Source organism: Alexandromys fortis, unplaced genomic scaffold (genome assembly GCF_014885135.2).
Source record: "Alexandromys fortis isolate MF-2015 unplaced genomic scaffold, M_Fortis_MF-2015_v1.1 scaffold_200, whole genome shotgun sequence".
NCBI classification, from domain to species: Eukaryota; Metazoa; Chordata; class Mammalia; order Rodentia; family Cricetidae; genus Alexandromys; species Alexandromys fortis.
Window position 1 is genome coordinate 1,877,382 of NW_026068148.1, and position 5,401 is coordinate 1,882,782.

Sequence of the window (5,401 nt, forward strand, 5' to 3'; positions counted from 1 at the left end):
GGAATCGAATAGAAGACCCTGACTTTAACTCACAAACCTATGAACACCTGATTTTCGATAAAGGAGCTAAAAGTATACAATGGAAAAAAGAGAGCATCTTCAACACATTGTGCTGGCAAAACTGGATGTCAATCTGTAGAAGAATGAAAGTAATCTTCTTTTTTTAAACAAAGGCTTATCCTATACGATAATACACTCATCAATTTATTTATGTTCAGTCATTTTTAGGAAATTAAAATTCAGACATTTTCATGTTCTAATAGGTTAAGAAGCATTAAAAATGCTAGAAATTGGAGCTGGAGAAATGGCTAAGTGGTCAAGAAAACTTGTTCCTCTTGCGAAGAAGCCAACACCTACACATCATCTTATAGCCTTCATTAACTCCAGTTCCACTGGATATGACACCCTCTTCTGATCTCCACAGACACCAGGCATAATACAGTATACAGAAATACAAGCAAGCAAAACATTCATTCACATAAATAAATCTAAAAATCTGAAATTGTTGTCGTCAGAACACTTCAGTATTTATTAATAATTCAGTAATATACACAGTTGCACTTTTATATTTGAGCTTGTAATTTAATTATACATATCGCTTCCCTTACCTCCCTCTAAATCCTGACTTATACCTTTTTTTACTCTCCTTCAACTTCATGGCCTCCTTAATCATGCTATTATTTCATGTATATATGAGGTTGTAAATTCATATGTATTCCTAAATATAACTCATTGAACGCATTCAATGTTACTTGTATGTATGTTTCAGGACTGACCATTTAGCACTCAGTTTTGTGCTCTTCCCTGGAAAGGACCACTTCTCCTGTTCCCAGCATTCCTCAGTTGCCTGCTGTCCTTTGCTTAGAGTTGAGACCTCATTAGGTTTTCCCTATCCATTTTGTCATGCTCATCGGTATCATCATTGTTCAGCTCACGTCTGGGAAGTCTCGTTGGTGAGACTTTATGAGATGCAACTGGGGGACACAATTTCACAGCAAACTCTCAGATTATGTGGCTTTTACAGTCTTCCCACTTCTTTGGCAACATTCCCCGAGTCTAAGGTGCAAGAATATTTTGCATTTTTAAAATGAGTATATATTCTGAAACACATAATATAAATTATCACATCTTTTCTTAAAATTTAAGTAATTTATTTTACATCTCCATCAGTTTCCCCTTCCTCCTCTCCTCCTACTCTTTCCCTCTACCTTCCCTTTGTTCCCTCCTCAATCCATCCCTCCTCCATTTTCCTTCAGAGAGGGGCAGGCCTCCAATTGACATCAGCAAAGAACTGCATATCAACGCTGCCATAAGATCAAGCACCCCCTCTTGTATTCAGGCTGGACAAGGCAATCCAGCGGCCAGGGACAGCCGCTACTCCCGGTGACAGGAGTCCCACAAAAAGACCAAGCTACACAACTGTCACATATATGCAGAGGGCATAGGTCTGTCCCATGTAGGTTCCCTGGTTGTGTAGACTCTGTGCGTTCCCACGAGCCAGGTTAGACCTTTCTGTGGGTTTTCCTGCACTGTCCTTGATTCCTCTGGCATCTACAATCCCTCCTGCCTCTCCTCAGCAGGACTCCCCAAGCACAACCCAGTTTTTGTCAGTGGGTCTCTGAATCTGCCTTCATCAGTCACTGGATTAAAGTTCTCTGATGAAAACTGATCATCACCAATCTGACCACAAGGGATGGCCAGTTTAGACTTGGCATTCACTACTGCCAGGAGTCTTAACTGGGGCCATTCTTGTAGACACCTGAGAGTTTCCCTTATATCAGGTTTCTACCTGACTCATATAGCCCCCCTTTCCTTTCACCTCTTTCAGTACTCTCCCCCTCAGCCCACCCCCAACACAGTCCCTCAAGTTCAAATGCTCACCCATTCCCATTTTTTCCTCTTCCCAGGGAGGTCCAATCAGTGTTCCTGTCTTGGGCCCTTCTTGTTCCCTAGCCACTCTGGGTCTGTGGATGGTTATTTTTGTAGCATGGTTATCTTTTACTTACAGCTAATATCCACTTATGAGTGAGTACATACCATGTTTGCCTTTCTGAGTATGGGTTACCTCACTCAGAATCTATTTGCCTTCAAATTTCCTGATATCATTATTCTTTTCCTTTAAGAATACCTATGCATAGTTTATTTTCTTTTACATACCAACCATAGCTTCCCCTCCCTTCTCTCCTCCTGTTCCCTCCCCCACCTCCCTTCTACCTTCCTCCCATCCACTCCTCCTCCATCTCCATTCAGATGGGGTAAGGTCTCCTTTGGGAAGATGTCATTGTTTTTAACAGCTGAGTAAAACTCCATTGTATAAATGTACCACATTTTCTTTATCCATTCTTTGGTTGAGGGGCATCTAGGCTGTTTCCAGGTTCTGGCTATTTATATGAACATAGTTAAGCAACTGTAGTTGTGAGGATGGTTGAGCATCCTGTGAGTATATTCTCAAGAGTGCTATTGCTGGGTCTTGAGGTAGAATGATTCACAATTTTCTAAGATATTGATTTCAAAGTGGCTGTACATGTTTTCACTTCCACCAGCAATGGAGGAGCACACCCCTTGCTCCCCATTCTCTCAAGCATAAGCTGTCATTTGTAGATTAGAACATCTTACTAATTGCGCTTATAAATTCTAGCAATGAACATATGAAAACTGAACTTAAAGAAAATAACATTCAGTATTAGTCAAGATATATATCCAGAATAAGTATATGAGATTTGTGCTGGCATGTGCAAGGCACTAATGAATGAAGAAAAAGGAAACCAGCATAATTCCTTACTACATTGTAAACATTATCCTTACACACACAGGCAAATGTGGTGTAATTTTGTAGGCTCAGGGATCTCACAAAAAAAGAAAATTGAATGGAATAATAGGTAAATTAGTGTGAGCTTACACACATTAACAATAATAGTGTAGAATGAATATTTGTGAGCTATTATTTATAGACAATGTATATTGTATAGATTCATGTATATTGTTACAAATTCAAACTATATTTGTTATATTGAATATTCTCCTATTTCTGTTTACAATATTTGCACACCTATACAAAGGTTATTTGTTTTATTGTATGCATGCATGTTTCTACCACTGTTTAAGACATTTTGTATATTGATACAATTTGGGGATATATTTATCATATTATACATTTCTACATTACATTAGAATGAAGATACTTATACATTGTTTATGTTTTGAGGCCATCATCCTCATTTGCTACACAGTTGTTTAAAGATTGTTTAATATTCTGATATGACGTTTTAGTCTTTAAGTTATACAGGTATTAAGTATTACAGGTCAATAGTCACCCATGTTTATCATACTTATAGTTAGACTAATCAGGTTCTTTAGATATATAGAGATTGTATTCTGCATAAATAGGTAATCTTCAACCACTTCAAAGAACTGTAAAATATGGCATTTAAATAACTTAGGGTTCTGTTGACATGAGACATGATTGCTCCTGGCAATACTGATCTATTCCTGAAAGAATGTTGAGCACCAAAGACACTCACTCGGAGTTTAGTTTCTTCTTGGCAAAACTGATCTTTAGCCAAGGAACTGCCCATGCCTCGATAACTAACAAAATGCATGATATCTGGACTGGACAAGCAGGATACAAGAAAAAAGACTGCCAAACCTTGCCAAGACAGGGTAAGATGGTTTTGAAAAGTTTCCTGCCTCTGAAAATGGTCTATCAGTTACTCTAGGCCTTAGCCAAAGTTGTTTTCTCCAATGTTGCAAATGAGACTTTGGATGATTGCCCAGGTAGCCATTTGTCTCTGTCATCTATTTCACGTTTTAGAAGTTGCCTGATTGCACTTCCTGCACCTCAAGTAATATTATCTCCCTTCTCAGGCCTTCAATGGGGTCGAAGACTAGATAGTCGTAGTTACTTTTTTCTTATGACTTATCCAAGCTATTTCTTTCTTTTTTTTTTAAATATAATTTTTTTATTGAAAAAAAAAAAGATTTCTGCCTCCTCCCCGCCTCCCATTTCCCTCCCCGTCTCCCTTTTCCCCCCTCCTCCCTCTCCTCTCCCCCTCCCCCCACTCCTCTCCCCCTCCCTCTCCAGTCTGAGGGGCAGTCAGGGTTCCCTGCCCTGTGGAAAGTCCAAAGTCCTCCCCGCTCCATCTTGGTCTAGGAAGGTGGACATCCAAACTGGCTAGGCTCCCACAAAGCCAGAACATGAAGTAGGATCAAAACCCAGTGGCATTGTCCTTGGCTTCTCAGCAGCCCTCATTGACCGCCATATTCAGAGAGTCCGGTTTTATCCCATGGTTTTTCAGTCGTAGTCCAGCTGGCCTTGGTGAGCTCACAATAGATCAGCCCCACTGTCTCCGTGGGTGGGTGCACCCCTCGTGGTCCTGACTTCTTTGCTCATATTTTCCCTCCTTCTGCTCCTCCTTGGGACACTGGAGCACTGGACTGAGCTCCCAATGTCCCAAGGAGGAGCAGAAGGAGGGAAAATACAAGCTATTTCTAATACAAGATTTAGATTCCTTAGGATAAAATAATTATTGAAACATTTAGCATATGTTCCTTGTTTAATATTATTTATGCTGGTTGTAATTCTAATTTTTATACTTGATATCTGTTCTTTTTTTGGTTTTTCAAGAAAAGGTTTCTCTGATATCTGTTCTTATTGTATATAATTTTGTATTGGGTTTGGAACTCTCTTATTTAAACAAAAGGAGGAGGTAATGGGAAACATCCTTCAGCCAATGACCTTTGAGAGGCTGGACCGGGTTGGGCATGGCCTTGAGTACCAAAAAGCACATGGGTCTCCTGCTTGCTTTCTCTCTCCCTGCTTGTCACACCTGGATGTTGGATTCTGTTCCTGTTCCCCACTGTGATCTTTATTGTTAATAAAGAACCCTTTAATATACCCTATTTGGAACTAGTATAGGATTCTTTTATTCGTGTTCCTCCCCATTTGACACATTCCTCTTCATCTATACTCTATGAAAGAAATCTCTCTTTACAGCTCATGAAAACCATTACAAAAAAAAAAAACACAACTGGACACAATGCAGATATCAACAGATTGTGAAGAGCCTAGCCTCAACAGATATATCTACTCTTGCATCTATTACTTAGTACATCTTGGAAGAGGGGGAAGAAAGATTGCAAGAGCCAGAATACCAGGAAGTCTTTCTTAGAAATGACTACATAAACAAGACCTTAACAGTAGCAATGCCTACAGTCTTGCTAACGTAGTGTAAAATTTTATTGGGACTCACCCCTAGAAAAACAACTAAAGAGAACTAACAGCTTCTGGGAGGAGACTTAGCCTCTCCCAGGGATAAGTCCCATTATTAGTTATTCAATGCAGAGTGACAAGCCTTGAACACATACACACACAAACAACAAAAGTGAGCTCAACAAGATATAT